Raw genomic sequence first — 24,970 nt, 5'->3', positions numbered from 1 at the left:
ATATCGATCGTAAAACGAGATATTAAAAATGGATAGAAATTGTAAACGAAGGAACAAAAACAACATTGCTGTGTGGAGTTTTAAAAAGCAGATAAAATATTTTTATTTTCAGATAATTAAGCGGCAAATGATGGTGCCTGCTCAATTTGATCAGTGCGGTACATTTGATAACATAAAGAGAAGAATAAAAAGTACAGACCGTCGAAATCGGGGAGACACTCCTCTTCTACACTTATGCAGGCATTACCAGGATAAACAACTAAGATAAGGAAATATCCTTCGGAATGGGCCTGAGGCACGACTAATAAGACACTCATGCCGTGGCCCAAGGAGGGTTTGTTGTCAAAAACTCTATTAGGACATATGACAATGTATTTGCATGCCACATGTAAGGGAAGGACGTTACAGCAAAGGTTGGCTGTTTTAGAGCTATTGAAGATGTATCAGAGGCAGAAAGACAATCCAGCAGAGAAGGAGTGGATGCTAAATCAGCATAAAAGGGAAGGTAAAACAACTTTGGCTCCCCTTCCCCTCCTGAAAACAAGAGTGTAGACACAGAGGAAAAGGGATTTTATCCTTTAAACGAATTGAAAGCAGCAGCAGGGTATGATAATCTGACTTATGAGCTCCCCGCTTATAACAGTGACAGCACCTTCTGGGGCTTCATTTCAACTTCTTTTGTCCATGGAAAGGCCCAATTTTCTTAACTGTGATTCATAAAGCTCTTGTTGCTTCTGAGACAGAACTTATATTGTGCAAATCTGGAGGGGCCGCACTCTGTACCAGCTCACCTAAAAGTTTAATTGGGAGTTTGACTAGTCCTTTTTTCATCAGCTACACACCCCAAGCAGCTTGAACTCGCCATTTGATTTTGCTTAATTGTATTCATTACACTGGCTAGCACGCTTGCTAGTATACCAGCAACACGGTCTGATTAACTGAGCAAGCCCTGTAGACATCATTTAATTGCCTGTGATTTTGTTTTCATTGTAGTACCAATGAAATATTAACTGGGGTTTAATTTAGGTGTTTTCTGCTGGTTTTATCAAGTTGTTAACAATTTTGACTGTGACTCTTTTTGTCTGACAATTGGCGCAGGAGATTTTTAACAGCTGTGACGCACGGGATCTCCCAGTCCTGGGGCTGCTTTTGGTGTTTGCAGTGCAGTAAAGGAGGTCAAGGAGGTTCCTTTACTTTGTGGCTCTCATCGTTGTCCGATCATACGTCTGACGTCCAAATTGGATGCTCATTTCTTGTGTATTTTTAGAAGTGAAAATTGTGGGAAGTGTGTAGTCTTGTGCTATGGAAGAAAGACCCAGGAGCAGCTTTCTATACTTTTTGACTGTTTGTCTGCCTTAACACGCGTTGTTTCGCAAGCAGTCTTGGAAACTGAGGCTTGCCCAGAAGGCAGGGGTACGGACTAAAAAGCAGCTCTCTTAGCCAATCGGGCGTCCCCTTGGGGAGGTGTACGCTGCAGAATATTTTCGAACTTTGGATTTTGGATTTCAAACACTGGAATCTGATTTGTAGATTGGTTAGCAGGACTTGTGATCTAGATACTGCTCGTAGATTGGTTAGCAGGACTTGTGATCTAGATACTGCTTATTTTACAATTTTTGATAAATTATAATATTTACATGTACATATTAGCTGGCTCAGTTTTTAGGGTGCCATTTTATTTTCAGATTGTTTAATAGTGTAATAATTTTTTATTTGATAATTTAATTTTAAATTCATTCTAATGATAATGATTTTCAAAATGTGTGCCCTGGCTAATAAAATGGTGAATAGGGCATATTACTGGGAGCTGCAGTGGTGCAAAGGTGCGGCTTGGGTAATACTGTTGGGCGTAGCGGTTGGTGTTTTTCTCCTTCGCCCCTATTCTCTTAGTGGTGGGGCAGGCATTAAGACCAAACGTAAAGCGACTTCTAGCCCTACCACGACACAGGGCCTCAAAAAACACAGAAATTCGAAGGTGAAGGCTCTGGCCTTGGAGATGTCTGCATCTTAAAAACTGGTTAGTGGTAAACTCAACATGGCAAAGGGGGTGGGCTTGGATTCTTCTTTGCAGAAGGTGGCAGGGCAATTAGAAGAGCAGATTAAGGCGACAGAAATGGCTATTTCCTCTACTTTGAGGAATGTTACTCCTCCAGCCACATTGATGGTGTGCTCCTCTGGATTTTTAGCCGCAAGCCCTAGTTCAGTAGCGTTGGATAAGGAGGATGTATTCAGTTTTGGAGTGTCAGCTTCTGTCTTGGCCCCCCCCACCCCCCGAGTCTTATATCACTTCTGTGCCTTCCAATGTTGCATATGATAGAGTCCCTGGGTGTTTAGGTTCAGGGTGGGCTTCCAGTGGGGAAGTTCCTACTCTACCCACGAAGGGAAACCCTGCGCAGGACTCTAATGGTCTTGTTGTGACTGGCATAAACAAATAAGATGTATCAAAAGGGGGCCATGTGACATGTAGTTCTTGTTGGAGTGAAACACGAATTCACTCCAACAAACATCTCTGCCTGGCATCACTGTTTTTGAAACTCGGGAGTTATTTCTGTAATGAATGTACGAATGAAAATAGTCTTAGTTTTGACTGCTAGCTAACTAAAAATCCAAGATTAACGTCAGACGGAGGCAATTGAATCCGAATTCTGCACTAATTCACAGTGGAACAAGTGTTAAATTAATGTAAGTCCGGGTCCTGTTTACCGGCCCACTGTCCTTATGTTATATGGAAAAAATAACTTTCTGCACAAAGTAGTCATTGACTCGCAACAATTTTCCACCTCCTTGTGACCACAATGCAATTTATACATATACTCTCTTTGATCTTAGACTGATCAGATGGTTCAGTCCTTCTCCTTTGATTATTTTCATTTATATTGGATATGAGTTAACTTGGATTAACTTCCCATTAGAGTTCTTTATTATTCATTACTTCATGTCATCATTCATTCGTATTCTGGTAAGCTTATGCTATCACAAAACTATTCTAAGATGGCGCCCACTGTGCTGGCTGCCCTCCCTACACCCTACACGCTATCTACATATTCAGTATAGTCCTTCCTCTATTTCCACGAGAATACATTTAATCACTATAGTAACCCGGCACATGCTGACTTTCCTGCATGCAGCAAGGTTTCCAGGGAGACGCCACGTACCCGCTGCAGTTCATTCCTTGAACGCATCGTCCGCTTTGTGATTCACGCGGCCCCTGCAAGTCCGCTTTCGCTTGAGACAGCGCTCAGGTAGCCACTACGAGCTACATATGTTTATATCCAGCAACAGCATTTTAAGGTAAGAAGATCGTGAAAGGACTTGAGGGATACACAGTGTATTTATACTGCAATTTTTGCTGTATAATGTATTGCTGTTGTTTGGGGATTAGAATAGCGATTGATACTGGATTTTCTATATTTTCTAGACTCTAGGCTAAGATGGCCAGGATTGCATTTTTAACTGAAGAAAGGTAACGGGGTTTGCTCTGATTGCCAGCACAGCCAATTGCTGAGCAAGCACAGTCACCACGTGGACCTTATTGTGCAACCAAGAATAAGTAAGCATACATTTGACATAGTTTACTTAAAATGTCTCTCATGCCCTTTTTCTCTTTTGGGAACATAGACCCTAATTCTCTAACGTATAACAGAAATGCTTCTGAAAACAATGGTCAGTGTTCATCTAACACTGCATAGGTACATGTCATTCAGGCCTGAGTGAAGACTTGTACAATGGTCATTGTATATCTAGCACTTCATATGTATAAGGCTTGAACAATGGTTTACATTGCGGTGATTTTAACTTGAGTTAGATCAATTAATTATTAACATGAGAGTGTCCAGTAACAACTATTGCCTGCAAAACCGATGTTTAGAATCATGTTACAGCCACAACTGGAATCTTTTTCTTAATACCTAGGTTACCTGCCCATTTTTTAGGCGCCGTATCTGTAAACAGAATAGACCTACACCCCAGAATCTCCTGCAGATTCGACATCATATGACAAATACATTACAGTGCCTTCACTCGACGATTATAAGGTAAACTTATTTTGCCTTTGTTTCAGCCACAATGAATAACTTAGTCTTATTTGGCAACACACTAACCTCCAAACACTTATCAGTGGATCACTTCAACAGGGAGGATTGAATTGCATGATGGTTACAATGTTTTTTTGTGGTTGTTTTGTGGCTCTTTACTGACACTTCGATCTAAAAATAAGTCTCCTTCAAAGATCTGAAACCTCTTTTTAAATGTTCCCACATGAGGACCATCCTTAATTATTGAAACTAAACCATTCCACCAATGTTTGGGATTAATGCCTGGCCTTGAATTCGTTGTTCTTGAACATGAAACTCATGTCTAAACTATTTTGCAATAGCTTGACATATTCTTTGTTTATTTCTGCTATTTTACAGTTCATACCTATTTGGCTCAAGAAGAAGCGACATTGATCCCGAAACGCGTCAGCCTTTCCATTTCTGAACTGTCTACACACATGGTTGTTACTAATTTGGATAACATTTGACATTGTATTTTGATTTGTTTTCTGCATCACCTTTACCCTATGATAATACAATTTGTTTGTATGGATTTAATCATTATGCTTTATTGCCTATATCATTGTATGTCTTTATATTTACCTTACCAAAAGAGTACCAATTAGTAAACTCTAGAAAGAAGAACATTTTATTTATCCATCATTTGATGGAATATTGATAGTGTGCAGGGGACAGGAGGGCTCCTACCTATGGATCTTCTTTCTTTTCTCTACGTGAATGTAACAGTGATCCTGTGCCAGGGTCACGTTTCCTCCCCCGCACCTTAAAACAATATACAATACTTCTACATACCACACGAAGATCACATAAGATTAGGTGAGTGCTTCTACAATCCCCCTCGCAGTATGCTGCCTAGACCCCCCAGTATTATTATTTGGCTCTGATAACCCGCAGACCCTCCTAGGCTGATAGCCCCTATCGTTATGCGTTTCATGGTGAATTTTAAAACAGATGTTCTTAATATTCTGTCGAGTTTGGATGACATGGAGAGACTACGGAAGAAGGATATGGAGCAGAGGCTGTGCTATTATCTCCAAGATTGGGGGATATCTACTGTAAATGGTCGCCAGGATGGTGCCATTGCAGGTAGGATAACTTTTTCTGCATTAGGTAGTTCTGCTATTGATTATTTTTGTTTCTCAGTGAAGTTTTGGGGGGAATTGAAGGGGGTTTAAAGTGGTGACCGACATCTGCAGTGGCCACTTTCCCATTAAGCTTGACATTGGTTTGGACCAGAGAGAGGTCTAATCAGGGAAGGATTATTTGCCCTAGGTATTTGCGTCTGCATCGGGTGGTAGGTTGAGGTGGAATAATGACAGGCAGGAGGAATTATTGAGGAAGGCTTTTCAAATGAGCTCAAACGAATTGGAGGGTATATTGTCGAGGTTTGGGGAGAAGAACACTATTTTAAAGGTGTTTGGATCCTTACTGCAGAATCTGTCATTGGGGTTTACCGGGGAAATGGGGGGAAAAGAAGAGCAACACCACGGACGGGATGGTTTGACCATGAATGCACAAGAGCTAAGGCTTAACTACTCTCAGCATTGAAAAATCCCCAAACTACTAAAAATGATATTATTTGTGCAAGGTCTCATTTCAAGAAGGCTGTGGCCAGAAGAAAAAGATCAATTGAAGCCGAGGCATGGCACACATGGGTCAGAGCTTCCTAGGATGATGCTGCTAAATTATTCTGGGAAATAGCAGACTATGGCCCATTTTTATCAATTTAATCAGAAGGCTGCAGTCTCCAATGTATCTGACCCGGCCTGGGTGGATCACTTTTCATCCTTATATACTGCACAGCGAGGGGAAGTAAAGGGCACTCTTGGTACTGGGTTGAATACGGGGAATTTGGAGGAAGGGGGCCCCATTCTAGGGTTTGTCTTTTCAGCGATGGAAATAACTAAAGCATTGGCTGGCAGCGCTGTAATCGGGCACCTTGTCCCGATAATGTTACAGCAGATCTGTTTGGAAAGGCTCCAGAATTGTGGGCCCCGGTTCTGTCCCAGGGATTCAATGCTATCTGTGTGGGGGGAGTTGTTCTCGCTTCAGGGCCCTGTGCAACTATTTATCCAATATACAAAAATGAGCCGCAGGATGCACCGGCTTCATGCAGACCCCTCTCAAGGCTGGAGTCTTTAAAATGTTTAACCGTGCAGTATCGGCAAGGCAGCAGGAGTGGCTTGTAATAGGGGGGTAGTCTCGTTGGTGCAGTTGGTATTCTGGCTGTGGTTAGGTATGGCCGATCAGTCTCTTGATCTTTATATGATAGTTTTCTTACATAAGGAAGGAGCCAATTTATTTGGCATTCATGGATTTGAGCATGGCCTTTGACAAGGTCAATCGAGCTAAGCTGTGGTCCATGCTCAGATCCATGAAATGTCCCCCTGTCCTGGTGAATCTTTTTGCACGATTGAATGATTCCACACAGGCCTGTGATAGGAGTGGGGCCAATGGGAGATGTACAGTCACATTTAAAGTGGTGTCAGGGGTGCACCAGAGCTGTGTCCTGGCACCCGTGATTGCATATTAATGGTTTTCACACTCACTTATTGGGCTCCTCACCTGATGTTCTGAGGATGGGCCTTTACCGGTCCTGGTGTATGCGGGTGATATGGTTCTAATGGCACATACCCCGATGGCCTTACAGTGGCTCTTTCTTCGACTATGCTTGTTTTACAGCTAGTTTGGGCTTGGTGGTTAATGCAGCGAAGTCTGAAGAGATGGCATGCCGTAGTGGGAGGGCTATGGCGAAGTTCAAGGTGATGTATTGTAGGGGGGCTCTAATTCAGAGGGTCGATAATTCTAAGTATCTGGGGGCCAGGTTCTCATCCCCGTTTGGCCCAAACTCGTATTTGAACAAACAGACAGCTGGCTTTTAGCAGGCAATAGGTGGTGTTACCAGGTCAATTGGTATGTTTTGTGCTAAACCAATTGACCTGTTGCTAAAACTACACAATAATAAAACAGCTTCTGTTGCCAGATTTGGGATGGAGTTATGGTCATACTGTAACACTAATTCCCTCCAAGTAGTGGAGAACCATTTTTTTAAAGTATGTTAGGCTTGCCATCATCTGCTCTGAATTTCGGGGTACATTTGGAACTTGGCTGCAAATTTATCGGGGGTGTGATCTCCCTGATCCCTTTTCTTCACTGGCTCAGGCTATGGGGAAATGAAAAATCAGTCCTTACTCATGAGTTAATTAACTTCATGATTGCCAAAGATATTGGTGGAAAGGTCCCATGGCTTAATCACATCAAGAATAAATTGTTGGAAATTAACATCACTCAGTTGTACTAATGTTATATTGCGAGGGGAGATAAGATTGTTGACTAGCCATCTTTGTGATCATGTAGGTCGAATGAGAGGGAGGTTGGAACTGGTGAAACCTAAGAATAGTAGGCTGATAACCATCATGTCTCCAAGCTTACTGAAATATTCATCACGGGCTAAGTCACCAGGGGACCGAGTTATTTTAACAAGGGCAAGGTTTGACTGTATTTTGTTAAGGGCAGTGGTGGCTTCTTGGTCAGGGGAGAATGGTAATCAGTCCTGCACCTTATGAGGATCTTACTCATTTTATATTTTTCTGCCTGGCCTTTGAGAACGGGAGAGGTTCTCTGCTCTATGTGAATTGGGTTTTGTGCAGTATCGACCCGCACTGATGTTTTCACTATGGGCTGATTTGCCACGTGTTGGGTGGACTCTTATCGTATCTTTAAAAAAGCACTTTATATGAAAAAGTGTTTGCTTGGGATATGTTATGAAATGCATGGTTGGGTTTTTATGTTATTGATGTGATTGTGTTCTTAAACGTGTTTTTTTTTCTTGGCACCCATACTGTATTTCATTCTGTATTTGCACTGTTTTTATGGAAAGCTATGCACATTTCCAAAATAAACATTATGATGATGATAACAGTCAAACAAGTTGGGGCCAAATAATGTCAGACGAAGAGTGCAAAGGGAGAGTGCTTGCAGGTTTTCAAACGAATTGAGTGTAGAAAAAGGGGTAAAATAGACAGATTTAGAGGGCCCCAAAGATAGAACACCCAGAATCGACACCATATACTGAGCGACCACAAGCAAGAAGGCGCAGTAGAGGGGATGTATCTTCGCCTTATTTAAGCAGATTAAGGGCACTACCAGGATGGAGGCAAACTAGCCCCGCATGGAAGACAAGAAGTATAGGCAGGTGATTATGGACCAGTATTTTCACAATTCCCAACATTAGAGAAAGGGGGAGGACAACTACATTAGATACCATGGCCACAAATGGATAAAGACAATTTAAGATGTAAATTACTGAGTTTAACTTCCGGTGTGGGAAAATGGATGTATGAGTTAGAGAGAATGACATCAGGAATGATGTTCGCTATAGGTGACACAAAAGGCTTGATAACATCTATTCTAGGGGCGAGACCTAAAGGCATTTGGAAATGAGCAGGATGTGCAGGAGTGACTGCACAAAACACGACACACGATAGAGTGCCATTTAATAATTGTAGAATAGATGTATGGCGGGCCCTTGAGCGCAATACACCGATACATCAGATAGGGTGTGAATATGACTTTGAAAATGGGGGAGGATGAAGACCCTGTTGCTTATATTCAAGAATGCTGGTGCCTTGAGACGCGTGAAATGTGGGATAAAGCAGTAGCATTATTTTACCACATTTTGTGTCACAGAATGCCTGAGCCAGTACAACAGCAACTAATGAAACAGGTGGGAATGGAAGCAAAGCCATGTCCAGAAATACAATTGATGATCGCGCATCACTGCAGATGAATGCAGAAGAAGAAGAAGAAGAAGAAAGCCGAGAGTAGAAAGCAGGAGGAAATGAAGTTAGTCCAGAAGAAGTTGTCAAACATAGCCGTAGAGAGAGCAGTACTTAAGAGTAATGAAGGTGGAGTGACATAGGAGATGTAATCAGTACAGCAAAATGACATAGTGTATGTGTCACAGTACCCAGGTGGTATCTGTGGCACCTCTGGCGTACTAGTCCCAGAACTGTGGCAGCAGCATTTCGAACGTCACATCTAATGATGACACTACGTTCCTGCGGCAAGCGGTCTAGTCTTTTTCCAAGATGGCCGCTGCCCAGAACCCGGAAACATACTTATGTGTCCGCTGCCAGGTGCATTGCAACCCTTTCAACTTGTCCAGTGGGTAAGACGCTAAGCCCTTTCCTAGCGTTATTACTTTTTCTTGGTCTGCCTTCTTTGGTCGTCTTCGGACCTCTTCTTTTCTCCTCTGCCAGCCCTCCTTTGTCTTCCTCTTCTCGGGTGGCTTCCTTCCTCTTTTCGCATGTCATCTCTCCGCCCACATCCTCTCCATTCCTGCTACCACTGTGCTATTCCTCGTACCCGCCCGTTTCCTTGGCAAGTTACTTAACAGAGCTGCGGTACGCCAATCCTATGGCCCTCCGGAGATCTTCACAGCAGGATTGCTTCCTCTTACCCCTCGGAGGTATGGAGTCTGAATCCACAAGTCACAACAAGTCTAGGACTTGTTGGTCTCCATTCTCCAGACGCAATCTTCATCCGAACTGTCAAGTACAATACCAATTGTTCGGACTTGCCAACTAGAGGGTTTTTGTGCCATCAGGCTTTTCCCTCTACAGTTCGGATCTGTCCTCCCAGACCGCCTCTTCGTGCTTCCATACTGCTATCCCTGGGAAGCCGTTGTGGCGACTGGAGAGGACAGACCCTACCTCTTCGAGGAGCATCTGCGCGACAAGACCAAGACACAGAAGAAGGAGAAGCTTACACAGAAAGAAGACATCCCCTCCTCTACAGGCGAGGATTATGAAAGAGATTACGAGAGTATGCCACAGATCAGAGTGGGTACAAATGTGGCCAAGAGGAAGAGGAAATTGGCGTAGGTGAGGAGGACAAGGTGGATTTCAAAACCCTCAGAGAAGGGGAGTATTTAATGGCAGACAACCACAACAATACTGGAATTGTGGAAGAATAGGACACATAGATAGAACATGTAGAAGCAGAGGAGGCATGCAGCAAAATTAGCAAGCTCCAAGAGGTGGGATGGGCTATGCTCCACAATACAATACCTAACCACAGGAATATTATGCCCAAGATCACACGCAGGCTCAGACATATGCGCTGCAACCACATCAAATGCTGCAAGCACCATTAAAAATGCAACCCCCACATGGGCAATAACAGCAAGTACCATGCAAGCACAACAGGTACAAACTCAGCAAGCACAGACACAGCAGGCCATGGTACCACAATGAAATGTGACTACAGGAGTCCAGTAAGCACCTGCAACCAAACCAGGGAGTGTAACGGTGGTAGGAAGAAATCCTTTCACAGGGACAGGGATGAATTTATATCCACAATAGGACAGCCCACGGAGCGACTTGATGTGTTCAGTTGACACCAGACCCCCAAGACGAACCAAGGATCGATAGGAGGCAAGACAATTTGATTTCTTGTGGACAGTGGAGCAGCTTGTTCATGCGTCCATGAGGAAAAATATCCAATATCAGGTATTGCAATGAATGCACAGTGATTCTCTGGGGCGATGAGTTTATTTCCTTTTACAGATGAATTACCAATCTCTACAGGAGAACATGACATGTCTATGCCATTATTATATTCTAGGCAAATTCCAGTTAACATATTAGGGCGTGAATTAATGACAAAACTCAACATGATGATCTCTTTTACTAATGAAGGAATAGTGTGTTCCACTCCAGGAATACACTATATGAATGTGACAGTTTATATGAGCCTTTAGAGGACAGAAAGCATTACAAGGGGTCACTTTGGGCCCAGAGGTATTTTTGTGTGGAGTGACTGTTTTATTATCATGGTTGCCCAGATTGATAGGTAAAATATTAAGAATGCCTGATGAGTTTTAGTTCAGACCAGAAATCCCTTTGGATGATGAAGGGCAGATTATTCCCTTTGGAGTTAGAAGCTGCAGTGGTCAGAGAGGAAAGGGTGGTTCTTCATGGGACAGATTAGGGAATAGGATGGAGAACAGTGATAGCCCTTAGTGACGGTTATAGGCTGACAGATTTGATAGACAATGAATTAAGGATGAGTATTCAGATGATGAATTAGTATTTTTCAAAAGCCTTACTTATTAGATAAAAGTAGAGAATAGAGAAATACCACAGAGAATGGCGTTGGTAATAAACAAACCATTATTTTGCCAAGAAGATTTAGAGAAAGTGCCAAAGATTTTATGGACCACAAGTCCATATGATGTGGTCTATTAAGTAGGAGCAGTTAAAATCAATCTTAAACCAAGAGTACTTTTGCCACGTACAAAGCAATACCCCATGTCAGAGAGGCGGATGAAGGTATATTCGAGACCTTTCCGCTTTGATGAAGCAAGGAATATTGGTACCATCAGATTCTCCAAGTAACGCGGCTGTGTACACAGTGATAAAATAGACAGAGGAGTTGTGGATATTTATTCAGGACCTTCGCCCTCTAAACAATATAGTCTAAGCGGAGTTTCCTTTAGTTCTAAATCCTGTCACAATATTGGGGAAACATCCCATCTAAGCCCAAATAATTTACAGTCATAGATTTAATGAATGGATTCTTTTCAATTCCCCTCCATGAAGACTCACAGGATTTGATATCCTTTTCGTATAGAACGATCTGCCTGAAACATACTCAATTACCCTCCCGTTTTTAATGGAGTCATTCAGATGGACGTTGGCAATGTTCAGCTCAAAAGTGTAATAGTTCAAAATATGAATGACATTTTTGCCATGCAGTTAGACGGAATAAAGATGTAGAGAATATTCAATTAAGCATAGGACTATCCTCTCAGCGAAAGGATATGAAGTGGACAAAGAGAAGCTACAATACTGTCAGGAAGAGGTCTTGTATATAGGACAGTGACACCTGAAAGTGCAGAAGCATTTATGAAGACCTGAGAACATAAACAGTGAGGGAAATGCAACAATTTTTAGGCCTATGTAACTATTGCAGGGCCTGGGTTTTCAATTACAGTACATATATTGAACCACTTTTAATAAAAGGGCTTAAAGAAGAACAGTTGGGTACCAAGTTGCTATAGAAACATGATGAAATGACTGAAGCATTCGAGGAGCTGAAAAAAGCAATATGCATAGCTCCAGTGTTAGGGATCTCAGACTACCATGACTAATTCTATTTGTTCTCAAACTCCAATGGAGTAGTGATGACTGCGGTACTCACACAGAAGACTACCCTAGGGCACATGACACTGGCCTATTATAGTGGACGCTTAGACCCAGTGATCAGAGGACATTATCCATTCAAACAAGCTCTGGCTGCTGCTGCATTCGCAGTAGAAAAGTCAGTGAGTATTACGATGGGATGCAGCACCATGCTTTACGGGTAGCATGTTCTCTTTGCAATCCTCAAAAGACCCAAGAGTACAGTGATGACCCAGAGAGCTTCTGGACAGGAGGTAATTATTTTGAATCCGGTGATAAAAATGGTAAGGTGCAGGACAGTAAACCCAGCAAGATTCTAGCTGAACCAGTGGAGGAGGGAGACTATGCACATGACTGTACTATGGTACATGGAACAGTATGATGACCTTTCCAAAATGGGGGAGAAGCGACTTGAGGGGGGATAGTGCTTTTTATTGACAGTTCTTCAATGATAGGCCAGGCCACAGGAGAAAGACATACAGGGATGGCAGTGGTGAGAATAAGGATGGATGTGATAGACAAAGTAATAGCAAGAACAAGGTTGCCCTCACATTTTTCTGCACGTGCGGCAGAATTTGTGGCTCTCATAATGGCATTAGAAGCACGCAGGGACCAGGAAGTTACAGTGTATTCAGATTCAACCTACATATCATCTGCAGTACACTCTGGGCTGTCACAATAGCAGAGGAAGGGTTTCCAATGTGCTGACCACACACCGGTGCAGCACATGCCCATATTGGGCAGGCTCATGGACATGCTGCATCGCCCATTGGCCATGTCAGTCATGAGGTCCCAGGGCAACAAAGCCGCAGATGCGTAAGAAAAGCGTGCAGCATATTTCTCTGGAATCACAGACGTTGACACCCCATTGAACACACATAGTCGTGTGTGCAATATTATACTAAAGGAAAGCTAGGATACCTTGCCAGCCACTCAGATAGTGGAATTTCATGGAAGGGTGCCGACGGAGGAGAAAGAATCATGGGTGAGAAGTGGATGTTCATTATCCCCCATGGATGCTTTGTTGCGACAGAACACCGGCAGGCTTGTGATTCCAACAGCACTACTGCTGATTGTGCTTACACAATAGCACTATCCTACTCATCTGGGTAAGGACCTACTTGCTGCACACATTGGGGAAGAGTGGTTCTGTCCACCTATGGTGGAGCATACAGCCGCATTCATGTAAAACTGTCCCCTGTAAGAAATGTACGGCAGGACGTGCTTTACGTGCAGTGAGAGGAGCCATACCCCGCCCAATTGGGCCCTTCCAACACCTCCACATACACTACATAGACATGTTCCAGGTGTGCCAGGGCTACTGCTACATGATAGTGGTTGTGTGCCTGTTTACCCAATGGATCAAAGCCGGCCCCTGCTCATACCCTGACACTCTCAGAGCTGTGGAATGCCTGGTTCGAGCGGTGTTCCCACGATGGGCGGTGTGTGAGGTCCTGCGGTCTGACAATGGACCTCATTTCGTAAATGAGACTTTTGAACACATCACACCTCTATTAGGGATACAGTACAAATGTTCCTCTGCCCATCACCCACAAATGAACAGGGTCTGTGAGAAAGAAAAGATTGCAAAAATAAAAGCCAACTTAAAAATGGATGGCTCCATTGTTAGCCCTTAGCCCAGTTCACACTGCGCAATCAGCCCAGATCTGACCACCACTTAACGCCCCATGAGGTGGTAACTGGATGGCGTATGCAACTCCCCCGGTTCATCCCACTAGGGCATTGACAGACGCCCATGCCACCTCTGAAGAGTTTGGAAATGAAATGCATGAATTTGTTGCTTATTTTTCACCAACTGCAGGCAAGGCGGGAGAGCTCAAAAAACAGTGAAGACGATAACACCCCAGAAACAAATGAAGGGCTTCTAAAGCTGCCACAACTTCCCCTGGGGACAATGTCCTGTTGAGAAACTCTGTCCGGCCTTAGAATAAGCCCAGGTTCGACGGGCCATATATCGTAGAGAAGACCATAGATTATACAGTTAAACTGAGTGGTAACAAGGTCTGCAGCTACATTGGAAATGTTAAGCCTTGCCGAGGTGAGACCTCCTCCTGCCCAAACGAAGACGATTTGATGCAAGAAGAAGAAGAAGACAAAGAAGAAGGACCACAACTGCTGCTAACGCGGCCCAGGAGCAAAGAGCTATGGAAGGACAATATGCACAACTAGATTAGACACATTGGCCCTCATTACGACCCTGGCGGTAGGGGTATTACGCCGGTGTAGTGCATGGCGTACATTTCCGCCATACTACAAGATCCCTTAGCGCCATGGCTACTTTTACGCCTGCTTTTTGCAGGCGGTAAAATCCATGGCGCTAAGGGACCTTGTTGTTAATTACGCCACCGTAATCTACGGTGGCGTAATTAACGCCTTCCCCACTCCCATTATACCCTATGGGGCAAGAATGGGAATGGGGAAGGGTAAAATGGGGATTGGGGATTTACCGCCCCGCCAAGGTCGGCATGGGGCGGTAAGTCCGCCAACCCCCATGGCGGAGTTGGCAGCTTAGCGCCATGGACCATGGTGCAAATTGCACCATGCTCCTCCGCCAGGGTCGTAATGAGGCCCATTATCTTTCCCTTACAATTGGTATTCATCGTGAAAGTACAGACTGTCTGAAATATATGGTCCCCAATCCACGTATGTCCTTTCAAGGGTATTTTGTTAGATTTTTGGTACAGTCAGAAATAGAGCGTATGATTCCTTCACAATTGTTTTTTCACACTTTTCTGCTTTGTGTGGCTCACGCCTGCCCACAGTTGACCCGCAGGTACCCATCCATCATTGACCTACTCAGTGATTCGAGAATCCATATAGTATGGGAGCGATTGTACTATGCATCACTCGCCCAATACTATAGACGTAGAGCTTAACCTAACATAAACTAACCTCATATCTATGCATTTTTGAGGCTTTTCGGGTGAGTTTTACAGTCCCTTGGAGCAACGCAAGAAAACGCTCAGTAATAACAAAATGGGAAATTTAATTAAAAACGCTGTGATAATGTTTTGTGCTTTCTGCTGTCTCTACCTCTTTAGCCTCCTTTTTCTACGAAGACTTAGTTTCGCATGCACAAGCATTAACTCCCACTAACGTAACCCCTATCCATGCCTTCACTGAAGCCATATCTGGGCAGGCGATCACCACTGGTAAGGAAGAAATGAGACTTCGGCGCAGCGCAGACCGACTTCAGCCAGGTAAATTCTTATCTAACTGATTTGGCCCATATTTCAAACAACATGTAGCATAAACACATGGGCAAGGTAGGAAATCAAACCACCAAAGAGAGCTGTTATGTCTGTTCTCTCATCCCCTATGCCATTAGTCCATCCAGGACATTTATAGAAACTGAAATTCCAAAGGCCAGAGTACAATGCCTCATGCATTTATCACTCTGCACCACAAGAGGCCGATTCCAAGAGAGACGAGCCACACTGATATGGATGTCCAGAAAGATGTTCCTGTATGACGATAGTTCCATCTTGACTCAAGAAATGATGGACGGTTACTGGAGTACAGACAAGACCATAGAAAATGTCATTGAAGGCCCGCAAAAGGGAGAAACAAGGGTAGTGACACAAAAGGAGTTACAGGGCCCCAAGACTGGATCAAGGGAGATAAGAGGAATGACAGGATGCTGGGAACAACCACAGATGCTATTATATGGACAAGTATACACAGCATATGGGTGGAAGAAAGGAGTGGTTGGGAGCAAAGCACATGCACTCCTCGGAGTTCCAGTGGAAGTAGTGCAAAGGGAAAATGACAATTGTCTCAAGGAATGGGAAGCAAGTGTGAAACTGCTCACAAGGGTGGAAAACAAAGCAGGGCCCATGCCCATCATACCACTTGAAGGCGCTTCTTTAGGTTTCCAGAATGATGGCCTAGTAAAGGTTGGAGAGAATAAGGGGTGTAAGCAGATCTCACAGGTATCCGGCATGAAGGTCCGGACTGCAGTGCCTATGGACTACTACTGGAACTGCGGGTCGAGGGCATAGCTACAGCTGCCACCCAACTGGAGAGTAATATGTTCACTCGTACAGTTGAACACACCAGCATTGGTAGTGCCCTGGAAGGACATACAAGCAGAATGATTCCCCAAAATGGATACTTGCCAAAGGAAGAAGAGATATGTAGGGTTGACTAGAGTGAAAAGAGGGAACTATGCATCAGAAAAAATGGAAGAGGCCCTGGATGCGATGTCACCAAAGCACAGACTGTTCAGCAGAACGGAAATGTTATTTGTGTCTAGACCTCCTCATGGAGGGAGCCGTTTGCGCCAAGATCGGATTTTCTTCCTGTACATTTGTTCCTCCCCATGATGAAGACAATGGGACCCTGACCGAGGTCATTACCCGGTTATCAGAGCTGCAAGCTAAGATGGAGGAAGAAACAAATACTGTAGGAAAGGACAAAGGCTGGCTGTCGTATCTTTTCATGGATAACAATATGGATGGCCAATGGATTTAAGGTACTTTGTCGCAGCTCTGGTACAAGTGTTGTTCAACGTTTGTGTCATTAGAATAGCCATCACACAATGCCAAAAGACCACTGAAAGACCACAGGAATGAAAGTATTAGTAGACTTAGAGACCGAAGAAGATGAAGAGACAAAGATACAGAATACACTGAAATCACAACTGATGCAGTGTCCTCTGTTCGCATTCAACACCCATGACTATTGGGGAAAATGGGTTTGGTGCAACCCTGGTGGAGACTACAGTTACTTCTCATGGAGTTTGGATGACCATGCAAAATGCCATGGACATCTTGGAGGATAACACAGGGTTGGCTCCCAAAGTTACACGTGAACAGACTGAGTTGTGTAAGTAGTATTGTCAATATGTCAACCAGAAGTGGGATTGAAGTTGGAGGTCCAAGTATGGCTCTCATGACCCACCCACGACTCTCGGCCCAAAGACTGATACATTACAGATGCACCTCACTTTTAGGCCGTTCACCGCCATTGTCGATGTATCGCAGATGTGAGAAATGTTACTCAGACATTTATTCAGGCCATACACAGTCGATGATCTGGAGGAGATGAAGATGCCATCAATCGAACAAGTTGACTGACAGCTAATCAAGAGATCAAAGGCGTCATCACTGACATCACGACGTAGCCGCACTTAGACATCAAGTACATAGCCATCCATTCACGAAGCTACACGAACATGCATTTTCTTATTGCATATAGACACAAAACACAATCTTATGACGCACGCAGGTAGATGACAGACATACACATATCTCTATATATACAAATCAAAGGGGGTCTGGGAGTCTCTCTACCAGCACAAACAAAGCCCATTGACCTGTTCTTGGGTTGATGGCCCCTGGGAGAGTCTCAACCAAGTCTTTAGCTCACTGTCCCTTTCACAGAGGCAAAATATCCTTGCATATCAGTCTTTGTCCTGCTCAGGGGCAGTCCAGCATCGAAATGCTAGGCAATTCTTCTCTGAACAAGAGTACCAACAGCAAACCCAGACACATGTTTCGGCCTAGTCGGGCCTCATCAGTGAGGTGGGGCTGTGCCTCTCTAAGAACAGTGAGCAAGGGGTCCACGTCTTGCATATCTCTATATATAGTCACATTCTTAGCCAAAGCTGAACCGCAAGACGCCAAAATATACTTATATCAAGCTTGCATACGCTTGACTGCCACCAACATGGAAAGCCATAAAGACAAATATGGAAGCCGTAGGTCCACTGAAATGAATAAGGAAGGGGAGACAAGGCTTGAGTACATGGAAGGGCTGGCATGACCACTGCAGCCAAAGACAAGCAGAAATGATCCAACCAGCCTAGGACGAGTGGAGACAGAAAGTTCCTAGTTAGCAAGACAATAAGCCACATGCGAGAAATTCAGGCAACAATCCTCAATTACAAGGAAGGGACCTCCAATTTGTGGTCTCAACAGACATGACTCTAGCAGAACAAGACAATGCCCATTCATTTAAGGTGGACGGAGAGAAGCTGTTCCTACCAAAGGAAAGGTGGAAAGATAAAAGTGTTGCTCATGAACCGCCAACTGAATGCACTCTCCCAGGCTTAGGTGATCAGAGGTGGGAACATTAGGGAACTCACAGCTCCATGTTCATTCTCATTACCTTGAGAAGGTACACTCAGCCAGGTAAACGCACACGGTGCCAAGACTGGGAGGACTCACTCTACCCAATCCAGAATCACCCTTCATGTGAAGAGATAATATGTTGCAGGAACCAATGGTCCCTCTGCGACCCTGCAATATTGTAGATTGAAACATGCAGAGGTGGTCCCAGGAGGAGCCACCATATATGGCTATCCAATAGTAGAATTAACCCCTATGGGACATATACAAAGTTCACCTAAACTGACCAATGTGAATGACCAATATGTTTCGGGGACGAAGCTTGGTTTTGTGACTTCACACCTGTGTAAAGCCAGGTGAGATGCTCAGAAGATGAGAGCCCTGTAGAACTCATGTTTTCTAGTGTGATCCCTGTCATTTTGTTAGACAATAAAGAGAGTAAACTTTGCCCCATGGCCGAGTCTTCCGTTCTTGCATTGAGGAGTTCTTGATGGGTTGGAGTGTCTCTCTGTTGGTAAATGGGGTGACTGCCATTATAAACGGTGCTGGTGCATCCGACCTCCCCATTCCCATTCAGTCCTATGGGGCCGAATGAGGAGCATCTTTTTTCCAGCACCCGCAAATGGGCAATTACCGTGTCCCGTAGGGCTGTAACAACTTGGTAATTGTACATTCGTGGGTGTCCGAAATTTTCGGATGTTTGGCAGCAGACTGCCGGTTTTACCGGCAAGGCTACCGCCAAATTTCTAATGAGGCCCAAAGTCTTTTTTGGTTTGCCAAGCAGAAGTTTGTGGAAACTTTAACAATTGTCTTGAAGAGTGAGAAATCCTTTTGCATTCAAGACTGGTCACTTTGCCAAGTGAAGGACATATGGAATTAAAATAACTTTGCGTTATACCTGGACTGGAATTTGGCTCTGAAAAGGACTTTTCTGACATTAAACTTTGGTTTGTAAATTCTTCATATGATCAAGGGAAGGGGATTCAGCCCTGGTCACAAGGATTCCCGTCTATAATGTTTATATGTAATTTTATGAAGTTTAAACAGCCAAATAATTCCTGTATGATTTTGTTGTGTCATATGAGTGTGAGGGACAGATACATTTGGGCATCAGGACATTTTCCTTTTGCCTTAGTTGAATAGCCAGGGGAATCCCTGTTAGATTAGAGAAAGATAGGCGTTTGTCTAACCCCTTAGTATTGAATAAAATGGTGACTTGTGAGAAAACTCTACGTACTTGACCGTTTCGCATTTCTGACACCCCACATAAGAATGTAGAGATAGTGAAAGGTAACCCTGTTTTCTGATTAGTTAAACTAGATTTTAACAATGTCACCTCTTCATCAGACTCCCCACTCCACCTTGCCACAATGCACACTCAGCAGTAAAACACTTGTATATCAATTCATGATTGTATTGTGGATTTAAATGCAGATTTTAATGTGCATTATTGAAACTTGCTTGGCGGAACACTCGCTAGCACCCCCTAATGATCTGGCTCCAGTGTGTTACACTGCCTTCACACAGAAACATCAGATCAAAATTAGAGGAGGAGTGGCCATAACATGTAAGGATTCATTAAACATTCCAAATAGAAATCGTCCAAATCTAGGATTCTCTGAATCTTTACACTTGAAATGTATTCCAGAGGGCGCATCTTCAGTCAATTTGGTAATTTATTGACCACCTTCATCCTCAAAGAGTTTTATTTATGTGGTAGAACAAAGAAATCGGTTAGTTGACTATTGCTTATTTTATGTGATCTTAATTTTTGGTTTCAGGATCTTAAGCAAATATTAAACCTCTCGTTGATGGGATGTCAGATTTGGGTTTTGAGCAGTTGGTGCACTCTCCAACACAAAGTGGGTCAAATGCTGGACTGTATTTTTGTGTGTGTGTAATAGTTAGGATTTGCCATCCTCTGTTTATTCCCTGGTCAGATCATGCAGCAATTTCTTGTCCAATTAGAGTAAACATTTTCAACATAAGTAGAGTAATCAACAAGGAAACACAAATTATTCATAAACTAAGGAATTTAACATCAGAAAACCTTGCACCTTGCTTCACATCGGCCTCTGTGGTATCATTGATAGAAGAGGAGGATGCAAATCCTTCTCTGACTAAAGACCTACTTTAAGAAAGTCGAAAAAGCAGCGTACTATTTAGCTACAGGATACTGTAAGATTCTGAACCCGAACTAGCAGAGTGATGCGCCGTGGTTTTCCCCAGAGCCAAATAAATAGCAAAACACTCAGACAGTTGGAACATTCTTGGAGAAAGAACTAGGAACAAAATATGAAAATAGCTTATCTGCGCAAATTACGCTATTGCAAAAAAACTATTAGGAAAACAAAACGGGCTTACTATTGAAATAGTATTTTCTCCAAGATAAATATCTCACACAAACTATTTAAAGTAATGGCAGAGCTTCTGTGTTCCTTCGGTCCTTTCCAGTCTCATAGTTCATACAAAAACAAGACTATTCCACTAGGTACTTTGCTGACAAAATAAAACATTAAAATTCATCTGATTTGACCGAACTTGCACCTAATGAACTTAACACAGAAGTACTTCTGTCAGCTTTTCAATCAATTTCGGAAATCTCTTTGTTAGAAATAATAGGGGGAACCTTGACCAGCAAGGATTATGAATGAAGCAAGAACCGTACAGGCCATAGAATGTTGTGAAATTATTGTAGCAATCACCCCCGCCTTGGGGAGCGTACAGGGTCGGTAATGGTCCACCAGCTCAGTCCTCCCCGTTACCTTCCCACAATCAAAATGGCAGCACCCAGGAAGGACATCGGGTGGCTGGAAAAACATGGGCAGTACACGGAGTGTTCTCGCTCACATTTCCAGTCACCTGATTGGCTGAGCGCCATTCCCCGGGTAAATTAATCATTCACATCAGGCATAGTTCCAGACGTCCTAAAATGGAAGTAGTCACACTGCAGCTAAAGAAAACATCGGACCCAAGAAGCCTAGCGAATTTCCATTCCATCAGCTGCCTTATCCAGATACACTTCTAGAAGCAGTGGTTAGAACTCAATTGCAGACCTTTTGAGAAAAATTAGCTACTGGATGATTTACATGCTGGCTTCTGGCCAGACCAAAGCACTGAGGCTGTAGTGGCATCAGCTTTGGATGACCGGAGATGGATGATAGGTAGGAGTGGTGCAAGGGCACTGATATTCCTTGATCTGTCAGCAGCTTTTGACCCAGTGGATGACCCCAACCTATTGGGGTGTCTCCACAGATTAGGCATCCAAGATACAGCCTTGGTTTGGTTGTCATCATTCTTATCAAACAGGGTTCAATCAGTGGACTAACACCTTTTGAATCCTCACCAAAGGCGTCTACTTGTGGGGCTCTTCATTGATCCTGCTTCGATTTAATATCTAAATGAAGCCTTTGCTGGACATTGTCTATTTGTTCGGTCTACAGTTGTATATGCACACTGATGATGACCAAGTTCTTCAGCTAGGTAACTCTCAGAACAATGTTGCATAGCAGTTTAGACTCTGTATGGAGCAAGTAAAAATATCTTGAATGCCAATCATCTCAAACTAAACTCTCAAAAGACATAACTACTGCTTTTGTGGTAAATCTCACTAAGGAGGTGAAATCTCCTGAGACATCAAGACTGCTGTCGTAGTCTGAAAGACCTATGACCCGTGTGATGATTCACAGGATCTCGTCACCTCTCCCAAGAGGGGAGCCCTTCCCTGTGAAGCTTTGGAGGTAAGCCCGCTATGCAACATTTCCCATAGGGGTGGCGATAACCAGAACCTCACAGGAAGATACTCCAGGGACAAGAACTACTACAATTCTGTGAAGGAACTCCCTTTCCCTATGAGCACCTCAGACCCTCACTGTCTCACAAGACACAACTTGAACAGATCACTATTTGCTATTGTAAAACATTTTACAATATTCAAAACCAACACAAATCCACTGAGAAGAAGAAGTGTGGAGGAGTAATGCTGATCACTCCTCCATGGCAAGTAGAGAACACTGTTAAGAGTGGGAACTATGCAGTAGGAAAGAATAATTCAGGGAAAGAGAAGGAAGACACAGATCATCCGCAGGGGAGGACACAGCTCAGATGTATATAAAGCAAAGAAGGACTTCCATGATTGCATTGTTCAACAAGCAGGTGAAGCCTGGAAAGTGCGAACCTGGGGGAGAGAAGCCAGGGCATTGGGGGAGGAAGTATAGGGTATGGAGAGGACATGGAGGATGAAGGAGGAAAGTGGATCAGGAGCCGGCAGGGAGCCGGCTCGTGTGTGTGGCAAGCATTGCCAGGTGGTGGCGTATCCTCAAGGAGGTGGACTGTGTGATCCGACACCTACACGAGGCCATCCAGCAGTATACTCTGCGTAGCTGCAGAGAGACACAGCAAAGAAGAAAAGGAAGGCGCTGGAAGTGTTTAATCGACACAGCGTGATCCGGACCCCACAAGAAGAACTTGTGACGCCGACCCGACATGCTAGAGATAAGGGGAACAGTGGGAGACCCAGAAGGGGTCACGGGCAGGTGCTAAACAGCAGAGGGATTTCCCAAATACTGAGCGATTCATCATATTCATCCCAGTAACTGAAACAGCAGCATGAGTATAACAAATATGAAGGGACTCATCATACTCGTCCCAGTAACAGTGAAAACAGCAGAGTATATAACTAATTCCGAGGGACTCTTCACACTCGCCCCAGTGAATACAAAAGTAGTAAAGATAGTTAAGAAAATGAAAAAACTGTTCATGCTTGTCTCAGTGGTTGGCAAGATCAAGACACAAGCAAAGAGGAGCAGGATAACCCACATGTTGGTTCACATAATTAGAAGTATTTAGAAGATAAAGTATGTGACGATTTATGGGATCTCGTCACTTTTCCCCATGGGGGAGCCCTTCTCTGTGAGGCTAGGGAGTTGAGGCCACTACCCAATAGTCACACTTTGGGTGGTGGAAAGTGGGGCCTTGCATGGAGAGATCCCCCTCATGGGGATAAGGACTCCCGTTCTGTGACAGAACTCCTGTACCCTCTTTCCCTTGCACCAATAAAAAGAGCACAACTGAAAGCACTACTGTGCGTTACTGTAACATTCCCTCCCTTCCTTCCTTGAGACTTGACACCACTGAGACTAAGAAGAATAAGAATGATGACATAACTTTTTCTAAAAGTACTGGGAAGAGGTGGCATAAGGAAGCATGCCAGCCTCATGGAAACAACCAAAAGACTATGAATGGGCTGGGGTGGGCCCAGCTAGATTAAAACAGAGGAAGGACTGAAAGAAGGGAGAAGCCATCAAGGAGCAAGCAAAGCCTGGCAAGTTCAAACCTGAGAACTTTCCAGCTTTGCAGAGAAGTTGGTCTTCAGAAGAGACGGCGGGTGGAAGAGTGGAAGTCACAGAGAAGTCCTGTGAGCCCGCATAGAGCTGACTCACTCCATTGCTGGGGAAGTCAAGGTGGTGGCATGACCTCTCAGAGGTGACTGCTTGGTCAGACAATGACACCAAGGCCACAAGCCCCAGGCCTTCCCAGAGCCACGCAGGCAAACCAGAAAGAAGAGTTGAGCGAACAGCAAAGTGCCCGTGACCCCGGGAAGAACTGGACAAGCGTTCCCAACACAAACAAGGTAACAGGATCTGCGGGAGACCTCGATGAGGTCCAGAGAGACGAAAGACTCGAGAAAGCCTCAGGAGTAATCTCCCTCATCACAGTCGTGATACCCAGAGAACCAAGAGTGAAGAAAGCCTCTGGAGTAATCTCCCTCATCACAGCATTGATACCCAGAGAACCAAGAGTCAAGAAAGCCTCAGGAGTAATTGCCCTCATCTCAGTGGTGACATCTGGAGAACTAAGATTCAAGAAAACCTTGGGAGTAATCTCCTTCATCACAGTAACGATACTCAGAGTCAAGAGAAACTCGCCCTCGTCATAGTAGCCATATCCAAAAGGTGTGAAAATCAAGAGCGTATCGAAGTAATCTCCCTTTTCACAGGGATAATCCAAATAAGACTGAAGCGAATTCTAGACAACAAAAGCTATCTGGAGATAATCTGTATAATGTCCGACGACAGGGAAGAATTGCTAGAACTATAAAGCAAGCTTTCAGAAGCCCTTGGGAAGAAGCAGAGAGACTTTTGAGGACTATTGTAAATGAACATCCTAAAGCAGCTGTGAGGAGCCAGTGATGAAGCTCAGACACAAGAGGCTCACAACTCTGGTCAAAAACCTTTACTAAAATAAAAAGGGGTAGGAAAATTCCTCTTTGTTTCTGCATTGGAGGTTTTTCCCTATCTGAAACCAAAACTAAGGGCCGGTCAATGTCAGAATGCCCAAAACAAAACCGTCCTGTGTCCAAAGTTCTATTCTGGCCCTCACACTCTAACAAAATAAACTCTATTGTGAAAAGAGTAATGTCTCTGTCCTTAAGTGGTTTATAAATGTTCAAAAGAAGAATGCGTTACTCCAACACAAAAGTTCCAGAAGGACAGAGTTCTTTATTCCAGCGGGTGTTTCCCTTCCCCCTGCATATCTCATTCCTGTGTTGTATGTTGAAATATATCAGTTCCTTGAATTGCTCTTAATCCACAATGCAACTGTTCCTCACAAATAACTTGGTTCTTTATCCTCATCT

Source organism: Ambystoma mexicanum, chromosome 11, assembly GCF_040938575.1.
Source record: "Ambystoma mexicanum isolate Mex_15411 chromosome 11, UKY_AmexF1_1, whole genome shotgun sequence".
Taxonomy (NCBI): Eukaryota; Metazoa; Chordata; class Amphibia; order Caudata; family Ambystomatidae; genus Ambystoma; species Ambystoma mexicanum.
The sequence above is the reverse complement of the archived record's forward strand: the minus strand, read 5'-3'. Positions refer to the sequence as shown.